Consider the following 17918-nt stretch of genomic DNA (forward strand, 5'->3'; position numbering starts at 1 on the left):
TTTGCAAAGAATACGAATCTCTCTTGTACTTCCCCAATCTCAATCTATGCTGCACCAACAAAAAATCCAATACACTGTCAAGCTTATATTTCATCCTTTAACCCCCTCCTCATAAACTCCCATATACCCCATATTGCAATAATTTGCCTCTCAAGAAGCTTAGTCCAACATCCCCCTCCCCCAATGGCCTTCAAAATTAATATGGTTCAACTTAACTTATTTAAATTTCTTTTCTAATTGGTTTCTGGTCAATACCATTTTTAATGAAGGAGTAGCTTGGAAGTTAGGTAATTTTCTGCAGAATTCTGTTTTAAAAATCATTGAACATAACCTCTTCCAAGTCCCACAACTCACTTATTAAAACATGGAAAACCCTGAAATTTAAATCATAAATGCTAAACATACTCAAATTTCACCACCAATTGATTGCACCTCAATATCCATCCAGAATTAAAGATTATAAATTCTCAAAGTTACTGACTTAGAAAATTGAACCTGATTTTTTACTGCATAATGCATCTTATTTCAAAAATCCATATCTTTAAAACCACAACTCTAACAAATCTGAATTTTATGAAATTAAAGTAATAGGACTAGAGTTTCATTTAAAATTAGTTTCATTTCCAAATTCAAACTGGAAAATTTCTAGTAGAGGAAACAAGTTACTGTTGTGTTAAGCATTCGACAGAAAAATCAGATTTTACCACCATAGTTCAAAAATTCACCATAAATCATAAACTTAACAAAAAGGTTTCAAATTCACTAGTCCAACTCCTTATACTCCCAAGCTTAATCCAGATTTGGTCTCACACAATTCCTTCATCACAAAATTAGTTATAGCCTTTCAGATTTATTGATTTCATTTAAAGATAATGCAGAAAATCAGATTTCACATCTTAACTTTGAAAAATCATAACTAATTCTTTAGTTATTACGAAACCTTCGAAATTGAATCCTAACAACTACACTTTCTAAATTTTACTCAGCTTTTAATCTCATACCATTTCGATCACTAGCAAATTACTGGGTCATCCTCAAAGTTACCATTCTATTTTGAAAATCAGATTCTTTATAATAGTTTAATCTTTTAGGTTCTAATCCTTCAACGATTCTCAGTTCAATATCAAATATATCAAATTATTATCTCAGCCTCAATCAATTATACATAATTAGTTAAAATTACAATTCTCAACTAGTCTCGAGTCACTTTCACAGCCATAGCAATATACCAAACAACCATTTCAACAGTCAACAGTCAATAATTCAATCATCTACCACACATAGTGTTCCGAGGGTTACCTGAAACTGAAGGTTGATCTCGGATGAGATCTGCTATGGTGGCCGGAGCTGTCGTGTCCGACTTGTTTGACTTGGTGGAGCTGCTGATCCTTGATCACCGGAGGGTGGTGGTACCTACAAGAGACTCCGATGCTTAAGTTAGCATGGGCTTTAAGCAGGTTTTTTGTGTAGAATCAGAGTATGAGTTATACCTGGGTACTCCAGTGTCTTTATAGTAGTGTGGAGTGACTTTCCTTTGAGATAAGTTAGTTATCTTATCTTATCTTTGAGTCAAGTCATCTTATCCTTTAGAGGAAACCGCCTTTATCTTTCTAGGCTTTGGCTGTCTTTAGATTGGGCTGTGTCCCTTCGTTTGGGCCTGCTTGGGCCTCTTATGGTGATTTGGTCGAACTCTTTTGAGAAGAGGTCGGGGCGACCATCATGAAGAGGTCGATCACTTTTTTCTTTAATCAACTCGGGTCGGATAGCTCGACCCAGGGTATGAACAGTGCCCCTGCTTGAGCTCGATTTTTTCCTTTAAGGCATGTCCTTTAGACTTCGATCCTTTGAGGAAGTCGAGCTCGAGCATTTTGCCTTGGGTTGATCTCTGGTATGACTCCTGCTGGGACTTGAATGCGGAGCGTTTCTTTCTCCTTTAGTTGTGGCGCGCGTTTCGCTTTTTCTTGGAAACGTGCGAGGGTTTAAAAGCTTATTAATACCCCTTCGCCGTTTCCTTTTTCCCTCTTTGGCACTTCATTTTGAATTTTTCAAGGAATCATTTTTCAGTTTCTTTCTCTAATTTTCTCTTCGTCTTCTCTGCTCATCGTGGTGCTTCCAAGCCTTCCATTTCCCTTTTCCTGAGAGTGATTGTTTGGCACAGATTTGATCGTTGCTTCCTTCCCTCGCGCTTGTTTTCCTCTTCTTCTGCAGGTTGGTATTTCCTTCCCTTTTATGTTTCAATAGTCGTCTTTATGTATATTTTTACTGTTGCATGCTTGCAAATTTTTTATTTTTACTGAGTTTGTCTTTGAAAAGCTTTGTCCTTTTGCAAAAAAGATTGTGTCTTTGTTTTCGATCAATGCTGTGATTCCCTCTTCTTGCTCCTATTTGAAAAAATGCGTTCTTTTTGGTACTCTTGCTTTTTGTAGGGTTTTTGCTTTGAATTTTTTTGGTAGAAAAGGCTGTAGCTTCGATGATGAACTGTTGGTAGGAAAGGTTGTAACTTTGATGATTTTTGTTGGTGATGATGACTTTTGTGCTGTTTTGTGTGGAGTGTCGATACAGAGAAGAATTTGTGTTTTCTCTGTATCTTCTATTGAGAGGTGTTAGGATATAGACTGCCGATTTCCTTTTTTTCTGGTTTCTTGCCTTATTGTTGCCTCCAAAGGGTGCCCCTGGACTTTAGTGTGAGTCCTGGGGTTTCCCATTCACTGTCGTATCTGTCACTTGATGTTTTGTTGTTATTTGTCCGAGTTGTTTGGTAGTAACCCAATTTTTCTTTTTATTACTGTAGGAATAGTTGACCTATGTCTTCCCACAAAAACATTGTTGATATGTCTACTAAGATCCCGGATGGCATGTCTGACTGGCTGGACTCCATTGTTTTGATGTGTGTTACTGTGGCTGACCCTGAGTACTGTGTGCGACTTAGGAGGCACCATAGAATTTGTAGTAATAGAGACCAGGAGAAAAATTATGAGTTGGTGTCACCTGACCCCGAGGAGAGGGTTAGTTTCCCTCCTTTGACTCAAGGGGAACGACCCTTTTTCTATGCTTATGACTACTTCTTTAGTCAATTGAATATCACCATTCCTTTTACCTCTTTTGAGACCGAGCTGTTGTGGTCCTACAATGTAGCTCCTTCTCAGCACCACCCGAACTCATGGGGCTTCATAAAATCTTCCAATTGTTGTGTCAGGAACTGGATATCTGACCTACCCAAACTCTCTTTCTTTATCTTTTTGTGTTGACGAAGCCTGGGGCAGCTAAGAAGAAGGCTTTCTGGATTTCTTTCCGAGCTACCCAAGAAAAGCAAGTGTTCTCTATGTATGATGAGTCCTTTAGGGACTTTAAGAACTACTATTTCAAGGTCTGCGTTGTTGAGGGTGTTGATGAGCGGATAATTTATACGCTTTTTGGCATTGTTTTAGTACGTTTTTAGTAGAATCTAGTTACTTTTAGGGATGTTTTCTTTAGTTTTTATGTTAAATTCACATTTCTGGACTTTACTATGAGTTTGTGTGTTTTTCTGTGATTTCAGATATTTTCTGGCTGAAATTGAGGGACTTGAGCAAAAATCAGATTCAGAGGTTGAAGAAGGACTGCTGATGCTGTTGGATTCTGACCTCCCTGCACTCAAAGTGAAATTTCTGGAGCTATAGAACTCAAAATGGCGCACTTCCAATTGCGTTGGAAAGTAGACATCCAGGGCTTTCCAGAAATATATAATAGTCTATACTTTGGCCGAGTTTAGATGATGTAAAAGGGCGTTGAACGCCAGTTCTATGCTACTGTCTGGAGTTAAACGCCAGAAACACGTCACAAGCCAGAGTTGAACGCCAGAAATACGTTACAAACTCGCGTTCAACTCCAAGATTAACCTCTACATGTGTAACATTCAAGCTCAGCTCAAGCACACACCAAGTGGGCCCCAGAAGTGGATTTATGCATCAATTACTTACTTCTGTAAACCCTAGTAAGTAGTTTATTATAAATAGGACTTTTTACTATTGTATTAGACATCTTTTGATCATTTTTAGATCTCTAGACCTCCATGGGAGGCTGGCCACTCGGCCATGCTTATCCTATGTTCACTTATGTATTTTCAACGGTAGAGTTTCTACACTCCATAGATTAAGGTGTGGAGCTCTGCTGTTCCTCAAAGATTAATGCAAAGTACTACTGTTTTTCTATTCAATTCAACTTATTCCGCTTCTAAGATATTCATTTGCACTTCAACCTAAATGTGATGAACGTGACAATCATCATCATTCCCCCATGAACGCGTGCCTGACAACAACTTCCGTTCCACCTTAGATTGAATGAGTATCTCTTGGATCTCTTAATCAGAATCTTCGTGGTATAAGCTAGATTAATGGTGGCATTCATGAGAGTCCGGAAAGTCTAAACCTTGTCTGTGGTATTTCAGTAGGACTCTGGGATTGAATGACTGTGACAAACTTCAAACTCGCGAGTGCTGGGCGTAGTGACAGACGCAAAAGGAGGGTGAATCCTATTCCAGTACGATCGAGAACCTCAGATGATTAGCCGTGCTGTGACAGAGCATTTGGACCATTTTCACAAGAGGATGGGATGCAGCCATTGACAAGGGTGATGCCTCCAAACGATTAGCCATGCAGTGACAGCGCATCGGACCATTTTCCAAAGAGGATAAAAAGTAGCCATTGACAACGGTGATGTCCTTACATAAAGCCAGCCATGGAAAGGAGTAAGACTGATTGGATGAAGACAGCAGGAAAGCAGAGGTTTAGAGGAACGAAAGCATCTCTATACACTTATCTGAAATTCTCACCAATGATATACGTAAGTGTTTCTATCCTTATTTTCTATCTATTTATTATTTATATTCGAAAACTCCATAACTATTTGATATCCGCCTGACTGAGATTTACAAGGTGACCATAGCTTGCTTCAAGCCAACAATCTCCGTGGGATCGACCCTTACTCACGTAAGGTTTATTACTTGGACGACCCAGTGCACTTGCTGGTTAGTTGTATCGAAGTTGTGAATGAAAAACAATTTATTAAGACGTGCGTACAGAGTTTTTGACGCCGTTGCCTGAGATCACAATTTCGTGCACCAAGTTTTTGGCGCCGTTGCCGGAGATTGTTCGAGTTTGGACAACTGACGGTTCATCATGTTGCTTAGATTGGGTAATTTTCTTCTTATTTTATTTTCAAAAAGTTTTCAAAAAAAAAATTTTTTTTTTCAAAAATTTCTCCTTTATTTTCGAAAAAATAAAATTTTTTTTTCAAAAATTTTTATTATGTTCTTCAGAATTTTTAAGAATGAATTCTAGTGTTTCATGAAGCATGTTGAAGCCTGACTGGCTGTAAAGCCATGTCTAAATTCATTTAGACTGGGGCTTCCAACCATCAGCATAGAGGCAAGTTAATTTGATAAGTAATGAGCAGTATATTCTGATGTTACATGCTAAAGCTTGACTGGCTATTAAGCCATGTCTAACCCTCAGATTGGAGCTTTAGAGTAAGAGTGCAAGATTCCTGGAATTCATATTAAAAATTTTGGAATCCTTATTTTTCTTTTTCAATATAATTTTCGAAAAAAAAAAATTAGAAAATCATAAAAATCAAAAAAAATATTTTGTGCTTCTTGTTTGAGTCTTGAGTCAATTGTAAGTTTGGTGTCAATTGCATCTCCATTTGCACTTTTCAAAAAATACATTCATGCATTGCATTCATCATGATCTTCAAGTTGTTCTTGATAAACCTTCTTGATTGATCTTCATATTACATTGTTTTGTGTTGTATGGTGTTTTTCATATTCATTCTTGAATTCTTAGTGCCTAAGCATTAAAGATTTCTAAGTTTGGTGTCATGCATGTTTTCTCTACATATAAAAATTTTCAAAAACATGTTCTTGATGTTCATCATGATCTTCATAGTGTTCTTGGTGTTCATCTTGACATTCATAGTATTCTTGCATGCATTCATTGTTTTGATCCAAAATTTTCATGCATTGCATCATTTTCATGTTTTTCTCTCTCATCATTAAAAATTCAAAAATAAAAAAAATATCTTCCCCTTTTTCTCTCTTAAAATTTCGAAAATTAGATTTGACTTTTTCAAAAATTTTTAAAATCTAGTTGTTTTCATGAGTCAAATCAAATTTTCAATTTAAAAATCTTATCTTTTTCAAAATCTTTTTCAAAAATCAAATCTTTTTCATTTTTCTTATTTATTTTCGAAAATTATAAAAATATTTTTCAAAAATCTTTTTCTTCAGTCTATCACATAATTTTTGAAAATAACATCATCAATTAATGTTTTGATTCAAAAATTTCAAGTTTATTACTTGCTTGTTAAGAAAGATTCAAACTTTAAGTTATAGAATCATATCTTGTGATTTCTTGTGAATCAAGTCATTAATTGTGATTTTAAAAATTAAATCTTTTTCAAAACTAGTTTCAATCATATCTTTTCCAAAATATCTTCTTATCTTATCTTTTTCAAAAATTTGATTTTAAATATCTTTTCTAACTTCTTATCTTCTTATTTTTTTCAAAATTGATTTTCAAATTTGTTTCAACTAACAAACTAACTTTTTGTTTGTTTCTTATCTTTTTCAAGACTACCTAACTACTTCTCTCTCTCTCTCTAATTTTCGAAAATATCTTCCCTCTTTTTCAAAATTTCTTTTTAATTAACTAATTATTCTAATTTTTTATTTTAATTTTCGAAAATTACTAACCTTTTTCAAAAACTATTTTCGAAAATCACTAACTCTTTTTCAAAAATTATTTTTGAAAATTCCCTCTCTCTCTCTCTCTCATCTCATTCTATTTATTTATTCATCTACTAACACTTCAACTCACCCAAATTTGAACCTCCTCTTTCATCTGTGTTCGAATTTTCTCTTCTTCCATTCTTTACATTACATTCTTTTCTTCTTCTACTCACACAGGGGAACCTCTATACTTGGCCAAAAAGGATCCCTATTATTATTATTTTTCTGTTCCCTCTTTTTCATATGAGCAGGAGCATGGACAAGAACATTCTTGTTGAAGCAGACCCAGAACCTGAAAGGACTCTGAAGAGGAAACTAAGAGAAGCTAAATTACAACAATCCAGCAAGCACCTTTCAGAAATTTTCAAACAGGAAGAGGAGATGGCAGCTGAAAATAATAATAATGCAAGGAGGATGCTTGGTGACTTTACTGCACCTAATTCCAATTTACATGGAAGAAGCATCTCCATTACTGCCATTGGAGCAAACAATTTTGAGCTGAAACCTCAATTAGTTTCTCTGATGCAGCAAAACTGCAAGTTTCATGGACTTCCATCTGAAGATCCTTTTCAGTTCTTAACTGAATTCTTGCAGATCTGTGATACTGTTAAGACTAATGGAGTAGATCCTGAAGTCTACAGGCTCATGCTTTTCCCTTTTGCTGTAAGAGACAGAGCTAGAATATGGTTGGACTCTCAACCTAAGGATAGCTTGAACTCTTGGGATAAGCTGGTCAAGGCTTTCTTAGCCAAGTTCTTTCCTCCTCAAAAGCTGAGTAAGCTTAGAGTGGATGTTCAAACCTTCAGACAGAAAGAAGGTGAATCCCTCTATGAAGCTTGGGAGAGATACAAAGAACTGACCAAAAAGTGTCCTTCTGACATGCTTTCAGAATGGACCATCCTGGATATATTTTATGATGGTCTTTCTAAATTAGCTAAAATGTCATTAGATACTTCTGCAGGTGGATCCATTCACCTAAAGAAAAAGCCTGCAGAAGCTCAAGAACTCATTGACATGGTTGCCAATAACCAGTTCATGTACACTTCTGAGAGGAATCCTGTGAGTAATGGGACGCCTATGAAGAAGGGAGCTCTTGAAATTGATACTCTGAATGCCATATTGGCTCAGAATAAAATATTGACTCAGCAAGTCAATATGATTTCTCAGAGTCTGAATGGAATGCAAGCTGCATCCAACAGTACTCAAGAGGCATCTTCTGAAGAAGAAGCTTATGATCCTAAAAACCCTGCAATAGCAGAGGTGAATTACATGGGTGAACCTTATGGAAACACCTATAACCCCTCATGGAGAAATCACCCAAATCTCTCATGGAAGGATCAACAAAAGCCTCAACAAGGCTTTAATAATGGTGGAAGAAATAGGTTTAACAATAGTAAACCTTTTCCATCATCCACTCAGCAACAGACAGAGAACTCTGAACAAAATACCTCTAATTTAGCAAACTTAGTCTCTGATCTATCTAAGGCCACTGTAAGTTTCATGAATGAAACAAGGTCCTCCATTAGAAATTTGGAGGCACAAGTGGGCCAGGTGAGTAAAAGGATCACTGAAATCCCTCCTAGTACTCTCCCAAGCAATACAGAAGAAAATCCAAAAGGAGAGTGCAAGGCCATTGACATAGTCAACACGGCCGAACCTGGAGAGGAAGGGGAGGACATAAATCCCAGTGAGGAAGACCTCCTGGGACGTCCAGTGATCAATAAGGAGTTTCCCTTTGAGGAACCAAAGGAATCTGAGACTCATCTAGAGACCATAGAGATTCCATTGAACCTCCTTATGCCATTCATGAGCTCTGATGAGCATTCCTCTTCTGAAGAGAATGAGGATGTTACTGAGGAGCAAGTCACCAAGTACCTTGGTGCAATCATGAAGCTGAATGCCAAATTATTTGGTATTGAGACTTGGGAAGATGAACCTCCCTTGTTCACCAATGAACTAAGTGATCTGGATCAACTGACATTGCCTCAGAAGAAACAGGATCTTGGAAAGTTCGTAATACCTTGTGCCATAGGCAACATGATCTTTGAAAAGGCTCTGTGTGACCTTGGTTCAGGGATAAACCTCATGCCCCTCTCTGTAATAGAGAAACTGGGAATCTTTGGGGTGCAAGCTACTAAAATCTCATTAGAGATGGCAGACAATTCAAGAAAACAGGCTTATAGACAAGTAGAGGACGTGTTAGTAAAGGTTGAAGGCCTTTACATCCCTGCTGATTTCATAATCCTTGATACTGGGAAGGATGAGGATGAATCCATCATCCTTGGAAGACCTTTCCTAGCCACAGCAAGAGCTGTGATTGATGTTGACAGAGGTGAATTAGTCCTTCAATTGAATGAGGAGTCCCTTGTGTTTACAACTCAAGGTTATCCTTCTGTAAACATGGAAAAGAGGCACAGTAAGCTTCTCTCAAAACAGAGTCAACCAGAGCCCCCACAGTCAAACTCTAAGTTTGGTGTTGGGAAGTCTCAACAATGCTCTGAACATCTGTGAGGCTCCATGAGAGCCCACTGTCAAGCTATTGATATTAAAGAAGTGCTTGTTGGGAGGCAACTCAATTTTTATTTATCTAATTTTATTTTTCTTGTTCTTTCATGTTTTATTAGGTTCATGATCATGTGGAGTCACAAAATAAATATAAAAATTGAAAACGGAATCAAAAACAGCAGAAGAAAAATCACACCCTGGAAGAAGACCTTACTGGCGTTTAAACGCCAGTAAGAAGCATCTGGCTGGCGTTCAACGCCAGAACAGAGCATGGTTCTGGCGCTGAACGCCCAAAATGGGCAGCATCTGGGCGTTTGAACGCCAGAATTGCACCCTGGAGAAGAGCTGGCGCTGAACGCCCAGAACAAGCATGGTTCTGGCGTTCAACGCCAGAAATGGGCAACAAATGGGCGTTCAACGCCCAGAACAAGCACCAATCTGGCGCTGAACTCCCAGAGTTGTGTACAAGGGCATTTTTCATGCCTAATTTGGTGCAAGGTTGTAAATCCTTGAACACCTTAGGATCTGCGGACCCCACAGGATCACCTCAGGATCTGTGGATCCCATAGGATCCCCACTTACCTCCACTCACTTCTTCTCACCCCTCTTTCACACAATCCCATAAACACTCTTCCCCAAAACTCTTCACCAATCACCTCAATCTCTCTTCCCTATCACCACTTCACCACTCACATCCGTCCACTCTTCCCCATAAACCTACCTCATAAACTCCACCTACCTTCAAAATTCAAAATCAATTTCCCACCCAAACCCACCCTATATGGCCGAACCTTACCCCCTTCCCTTTCCTATATATAGCCCTCCATTCTTCCTCATTTTCACACAACATAACCCTCTCTTCTCTTCTTGGCCGAATACACCCCTCCCCCATCTCCTCCATATTTTCGTCTTCTTCTTCATCTATTCTTTCTTCTCTTACTCGAGGGTGAGAAATATTCTAAGTTTGGTGTGGTAAAAGCATAAGCTTTTTGTTTTTCCATTACCATTGATGGCAACCAAGACCGGAGAATCCTCTAGAAAAGGGAAAGGGAAGACAAAAGCTTCCACCTCCGAGTCATGGGAGATGGAAAGATTCATCTCCAAAGCTCATCAAGACCACTTCTATGATGTTGTGGCCAAGAAGAAGGTGATCCCCGAGGTCCCTTTCAAGCTCAAAAAGAATGAGTATCCGGAGATCCGACATGAAATCCAAAGAAGAGGTTGGGAAGTTCTAACAAACCCCATCCAACAAGTCGGCATCCTAAGGGTTCAAGAGTTCTATGCCAATGCATGGATCACTAGGAACCATGATCAAAGTAAGAACCCAAACCCAAAGAATTATATTACAATGGTTCGGGGAAAATACTTAGATTTTAGTCCGGAGAATGTGAGATTGGCGTTTAACTTGCCTATGATGCAAGGAGATGCACGCCCCTACACTAGAAGGGTCAACTTTAATCAAAGGTTGGACCAAGTCCTCATGGACATATTTGTGGAAGGAGCTCAATGGAAGATTGACTCCAAAGGCAAGCCGGTTCAATTAAGAAGACTGGACCTCAAGCCTGTAGCTAGAGGATGGTTGGAATTCATCCAACGCTCCATCATCCCCACTAGCAACCGATCTGAAGTTACTGTAGATCGGGCCATCATGATCCATAGCATCATGATTGGAGAGGAAGTAGAAGTTCATGAAGTCATCTCCCTTGAACTCTACAAAATAGCCGAAAAGCCCTCTCCTGGGGCAAGGCTAGCTTTCCCTCATCTTATTTGCCATCTATGTTACTCAGCTGGAGCTTTCATAGAAGGAGACATTCCCATTGAGGAAGAGAAGCCCATCACTAAGAAAAGGATGGAGCAAGCAAGAGAGCCCATTCATGGATCTCAAGAGACGCATGAAGCTCATCACCATGAGATCCCGGAGATGCCTCAAATGCATTTTCCTCCACAAAACTATTGGGAGCAAATCAACACCTCCGTAGGAGAATTAAGTTCCAACATGGGACAATTAAGGGTGGAACATCAAGAGCACTCCATCATCCTTCATGAAATAAGAGAAGATCAAAAAGCAATGAGGGAGGAGAAACAAAGACAAGGAATAGATATAGAAGAGCTCAAGGACATCATTGGTTCCTCAAGAAGGAAACGCCACCATCACTAAGGTGGACTCATTCTTTGTTCTTATTTTCTGTTTTTTCGTTTTCTCTATGTTAAGTGCTTATCCATATTTGTGTCTTCATTACATGATCATTAGTATTTAGTAACTTTGTCTTAAAGTTATGAATGTCCTATGAATCCATCACCTCTCTTAAATGAAAACTGTTTTAATTCAAAAGAACAAGAAGTACATGAGTTTCGAATTTATCCTTGAACTTAGTTTAATTATATTGATGTGGTGACAATACTTTTTGTTTTCTGAATGAATGCTTGAACAGTGCATATGTCTTTTGAAGTTGTTGTTTAAGAATGTTAAATATGTTGGCTCTTGAAAGAATGATGATAAGGAGACATGTTATTTGATAATCTGAAAAATCATAAAAATGACTCTTGAAGCAAGAAAAAACAGCAAAGAACAAAGCTTGCAGAAAAAAAAAAGGCAAAAAAAATAATAAAAAAAAAGCAAGCAGAAAAAGCTAATAACCCTTAAAACCAAAAGGCAAGGGTAAATAAAAAGGATCCCAAGGCTTTGAGCAACAGTGGATAGGAGGGCCTAAAGGAATAAAATCCTGGCCTAAGCAACTAAACCAAGCTGTCCCTAACCATGTGCTTGTGGCGTGAAGGTGTCAAGTGAAAACTTGAGACTGAGCGGTTAAAGTCAAAGTCCAAAGCAAAAGAAGAGTGTGCTTAAGAACCCTGGACACCTCTAATTGGGAACTTTAGCAAAGCTGAGTCACAATCTGAAAAGGTTCACCCAATTATGTGTCTGTGGCATTTATGTATCCGGTGGTAATACTGGAAAACAAAGTGCTTAGGGCCATGGCCAAGACTCATAAAATAGCTATGTTCAAGAGTCATCATACTGAACTAGGAGAATCAATAACACTATCTGAACTCTGAGTTCCTATAGATGCCAATCATTCTGAACTTCAATGGATAAAGTGAGATGCCAAAACTATTCAAGAGGCAAAAAGCTACAAGTCCCGGTCATTTAATTGGAGCTATGTTTCATTGATAGTTTGGAATTTATAGTATATTCTCTTCTTTTTATCCTATTTGATTTTCAGTTGCTTGGGGACAAGCAACAATTTAAGTTTGGTGTTGTGATGAGCGGATAATTTATACGCTTTTTGGCATTGTTTTTAGTATGTTTTTAGTAGAATCTAGTTACTTTTAGGGATGTTTTCTTTAGTTTTTATGTTAAATTCACATTTCTGGACTTTACTATGAGTTTGTGTGTTTTTCTGTGATTTCAGGTATTTTCTGGCTGAAATTGAGGGACTTGAGCAAAAATCAGATTCAGAGGTTGAAGAAGGACTGCTGATGCTGTTGGATTCTAACCTCCCTGCACTCAAAGTGGATTTTCTAGAGTTACAGAACTCAAAATGGCGCGCTTCGAATTGCGTTGGAAAGTAGACATCCAGGGCTTTCCAGAAATATATAATAGTACATACTTTGACCGAGTTTAGATGACGTAAAAGGGCGTTGAACATCAGTTCTATGCTGCTGTTTGGAGTTAAACGCCAGAAACACGTCACAAGCCAGAGTTGAACGCCAGAAATACGTTACAAACTGGCGTTCAACTCCAAGATTGATCTCTACACGTGTAACATTCAAGCTCAGCCCAAACACACACCAAGTGGGCCCCGGAAGTAGATTTATGCATCAATTACTTACTTCTGTAAACCCTAGTAACTAGTTTATTATAAATAGGACTTTTTACTATTGTATTAGACATCTTTTGATCATTTTTAGATCTTTAGACCTCCATGGGAGGCTGGCCACTCGGCCATGCTTACCCTATGTTCACTTATGTATTTTCAATGGTAGAGTTTCTACACTCCATAGATTAAGGTGTGGAGCTCTGCTGTTCCTCAAAGATTAATGCAAAGTACTACTGTTTTTCTATTCAATTCAACTTATTCCGCTTCTAAGATATTCATTCGCACTTCAACCTGAATGTGATGAACGTGACAATCATCATCATTCCCCCACGAACGCGTGCCTGACAACCACTTCCGTTCCACCTTAGATTGAATGAGTATCTCTTGGATCTCTTAATCAGAATCTTCGTGGTATAAGCTAGATTGATGGCGGCATTCATGAGAGTCCGGAAAGTCTAAACCTTGTCTGTGATATTCTGAGTAGGACTCTGGGATTGAATGACTGTGACGAACTTCAAACTCGCGAGTGCTGGGCGTAGTGACAGACGCAAAAGGAGGGTGAATCCTATTCCAGTACGATCGAGAACCTCAGATGATTAGCCGTGCTGTGACAGAGCATTTGGACCATTTTCACAAGAGGATGGGATGCATCCATTGACAAGGGTGATGCCTCCAGACGATTAGCCATACAGTGACAGCACATCGGACCATTTTCCAGAGAGGATAAAAAGTAGCCATTGACAACGGTGATGTCCTTACATAAAGCCAGCCATGGAAAGGAGTAAGACTGATTGGATGAAGACAGCAGGAAAGCAGAGGTTCAGAGGAACGAAAGCATCTCTATACACTTATCTGAAATTCTCACCAATGATATACATAAGTGTTTCTATCCTTATTTTCTATCTATTTATTATTTATATTCGAAAACTCCATAACTATTTGATATCCGCCTGACTGAGATTTACAAGGTGACCATAGCTTGCTTCAAGCCAACAATCTCCGTGCGATCGACCCTTACTCACGTAAGGTTTATTACTTGGACGACCTAGTGCACTTGCTGGTTAGTTGTATCGAATTTGTGAATGAAAAACAATTTATTAAGACGTGCGTACAGAGTTTTTGACGCCGTTGCCTGAGATCACAATTTCGTGCACCAGGTGTTCACCCTTTTTTCTTAGATGAGAACAATGAGCCCACCTTCCCATTATGCTAGCAAAAGAATGTAGTAGTAGCTAGGTATTCTTGGGAAAGTCTGGATGAGGTCGAGCAGGCCTTTGTAAATGTGTTAGAGGAAAATTGGGGAGAGCCTCCTCATCTTGACACGAAGAGGTTTCTAGGAGATCATTCCCTCCTTCGTGCTGAACTGGGTAGTGGCTGACTTCTTTTCTATGGTTTTTATTTTGTGTTTGAATTTTACCCCTTTCTGTTTGTGACTTTTTTTCTTGGTTTCTTCTTTGCAGAGATGATAAAATCTATGGACTCCATGAAACACTTTCGTAGGGCTAGGAAAGCAACAGCTGCTCAAAACATCTCGGCCAAGGCTGCAGAGGGAGAGTCTTCTCAGGTGCCTCCCAAGAAACCGACATCGGGTGCTTCTGGGCCGAAGTAGGTTATTCCAACTCCTCAAGTCCAGATTGTACCCTCTGACCCGGTTCGACCATCTTCTGGTGCTACCTCCTCCCCCACTGCTGCTGGTCCCCCTCCAAAAAGGCAAAAAACTGTTGGACCTTATAACCTGGATGCCCAGGATTTTGATGCTGTGGGGTTTGTCGATGAACAAATTGCTTCCTATGGCCAACTTCCCATGGATGATGTTTCCATCCTTCGCCACTTGGATTTTATTACTAGTAACAGTGTTCGGATGGCCCACATGGGTGCCGCCCTATTCTGTACTGTCCAGGGTTCCTCAGTCCATGCGACTAAGGCTTTTCTGGAGGATGCTAAATTAGATTTTGATAGAATCAAGGAGGTGAAGGATGAGCTTGATGCTAGGGTAATTAAGCTGGAGTTGGACCTGGAGAAGGAAAAGTCTCGAGCTACCAGGGCTGAGGCGGCTGCAAATTTGGAGGAGGAGATGACGAAGAAACACAAGGAAAGTTATACCCACACTTATGCCGAGCGTTGGAGTTGAGAGAGAGGCTTGCTTCTGCCCATGCGGATTACGCCGATCTCCAGGGTCATCTGGTAGATACTGTGACAGGTGCTTATGAAAATTTAAAGGCACAGGACCGATTTCTTGCTTCTGAACTCGACCTAACTCTCTTTAGCTTGGACAATGTGATGGAGGATGGCAACATAGTGCCTGCTTCGGATGATGAAGATGACGGACCTCCTCCTGCATCGCCAACCAAAGCTTCTGCCGCCACAACTTCTTCAACTCCTTCGGTTGAGGTCGACCATCCCGAATCTGATCCTGATGTTCAAATTCTCAATCAGGAGGATGGGACTGTGGATGCCACCCCCATGAAGATCATTCCTCCTCCTTCATCCACGGATGCTGCTACTGGAGAGACTTTGGACCCCTTATGATCTTTTGTTTATTTCTATAGCCCGACTTGTGGGTTTTTAAACTTCTGATTTTTTGTAATTTTGGATGTGGTAGACTTCTCTTAACTTCAGTTACTTTTATACAACTTTATTTCTCCAAACAAAATGCTTTTAAACTCTAAGGTTACCACTTAGGAAGCCTTTTAATGTTTTATTTTGATGGATATATTTCTTTGATATGTTGTTTGTCTTTTTGCAACCTTTGTGGATCTTTATAGTAGTGTGGGTACTCTACTTGTCCGACCTCTTTTTGACCAGCTTTTGTTTTGTCCACTTGGTTGGTCGAGGTGATCGTTGGGGCTAATTTGTCCAGCAACTTTTTAGTGTTCTCGTAGAACCTTTTTAGTTAGCCTGGACAATTTTGATAGCCTTGTTGTGGAGTCGTGGCTTTTTTGGGCCGAGCTGTGTCCCATTTAGTGCACGTTTTTCGTTGGTCCGACTTCTCTTGTCGGTCCAGGCTTTTGTCTTTGTTAGTCCGACTTCTCTTAACGGTCCAAGCTAAGTTATTTTTAGTAGTCCATTTTTAGTCAGACCTCGTTAGGCCACTTTTTATGGATTATTTTTTATAACTTCTTGCATTAATCTGTTTTTATCGCTTTCACCTTACCGACTTTGTCGTGATCGGGCGATGAATTTGGTTTTCACCTTGCCGACCTTGTCTTGATCGGGGAATGAATTTGATATTCACCTTGCCGACCTTGTCGTGATCGGGCGATGAATTTGATATTCACCTTGCCGACCTTGTTGTAATCAGGTGATGAATTTTTGCGCTCAGATTAATGCGTCTTGGTAGGAAACTTTTTAGGGAATCTGAAAAACTTTATTCAAGTAGAAAATAGGCATATAGACAAGAATATATACATATGAGTGCTTACCCTTCTAAATCGAAAAATTTTGTAGATCTTGGCCTGGCGCCTCATTAAAAAACCTTTTCAGGAAAAAGAGTGCACCTTGACCTAAGATCTTTATTACTTTCTAACTATAATACCTTCTTAGGTTATAGGCATGCCATGACCTTGGTAGCTCTCGTCCCTCGAGGTTAGACACCTTGTAGTAGCCTTTTCCCAGTACCTCTATAACTCGATAAGGTCCTTTCCAGTTAGCTACTAGCTTCCCTTCTCCTGAAAGACCCGCTCTAATATCATTTCGGATTAGGATGAGATCGTTGTTGGCGAAGCTTCACTGAATTACCCTCTGGTTATACCTTAAAGTCATTCGAAGCTTTAACGCTTCCTCTCTAATCCGAGCTCTTTCTCAGACTTCTGGAAGTAGGTCAAACTCTTCCCTTTGATTTTGGGAGTTGGCCTCTTTATTATAGAGGATTATTCTGGGGGATCCTTCCTCTATCTCCACTGGGATCATTGCCTCCATTCCGTAAGCAAGTCGGAAGGGTGATTCTCCTGTGGTGGAGTTCGGAGTTGTCCGATATGCCCATAGGACTTGTAGAAGCTCTTCGGCCCAAGCTCCCTTTGTGTTCTGTAGTCTCTATTTTAACCCGGCTAGTATGACTTTATTGGCAGCTTGTAGGTGTTCTATGGATGTGAATTGGTGCTTTATTTTCAAGTCAGCTACCAAGTTCCTGAAACCTGTATCAATGAATTGAGTGTCATTATCTGTGGTGATGGAGTAAGGGACCCCGAACCTTGTAATAATGTTCCTGTATAGAAATTTCCGACTTCTTTGAGCGGTGGCATTAGCTAGGGGCTCTGCCTCAATCCATTTTGTGAAGTAGTCTGCCCCTACAATGAGGAACTTGACTTGCCCCGACCCCTGAGGAAAGTGTCCGAGGAGGTCGAGCCCCCACTTTGCGAACGGCCAAGGTGATGTAACACTGATGAGCTCCTCTGGTGGAGCGATGTGGAAATTGTCATGTTTCTGATATGGTGAGCATGTTTTAACGAACTTGATTGCTTCTTTTTGCAAGGTTGGCCAATAGAACCCTGCTTGAAGTATCTTTTTGGAAAGAGCTCGTGTCCCCAAGTGGTTGCCACACATGCCATTGTGCACTTCTTCCAGGACTTCCCTTGTATTGGAAGTCGGTACGCATTTTAGGAGGGGTGTTGAGATCCCTCTCCTATATAAGATGTCGCCCACTATAGTGTAATAATGTGCTTCTCGTATTAGCCTCTTTGCCTCCTTCTTATCTATGGGGAGTGTCTCTGACTTGAGGTAGCTGATTATGGGAGCCATCCATCCTTGATCTTGATCTGATATAGTTAAGACCTTTTCTTCCTCCGAGATCAATGGGCTTTGCAATGTTTCCTGGATGAGGCTTCTGTTAT

At 39.6% G+C, this 17918-nt stretch overlaps 1 non-coding gene across 1 annotated transcript; it reads right to left on the minus strand.

The window, feature by feature from the left end:
* Positions 1-7543: 7543 nt before the first annotated feature.
* LOC112774808 (small nucleolar RNA R71) lies at positions 7544-7651 on the minus strand. Its single transcript, XR_003189267.1, has one exon. It is a non-coding gene; the product is annotated as a small nucleolar RNA R71 (small nucleolar RNA).
* Positions 7652-17918: the final 10267 nt, after the last annotated feature.

This window comes from Arachis hypogaea, chromosome 18 (assembly GCF_003086295.3).
Source record: "Arachis hypogaea cultivar Tifrunner chromosome 18, arahy.Tifrunner.gnm2.J5K5, whole genome shotgun sequence".
In the NCBI taxonomy this organism is placed as follows: domain Eukaryota; kingdom Viridiplantae; phylum Streptophyta; class Magnoliopsida; order Fabales; family Fabaceae; genus Arachis; species Arachis hypogaea.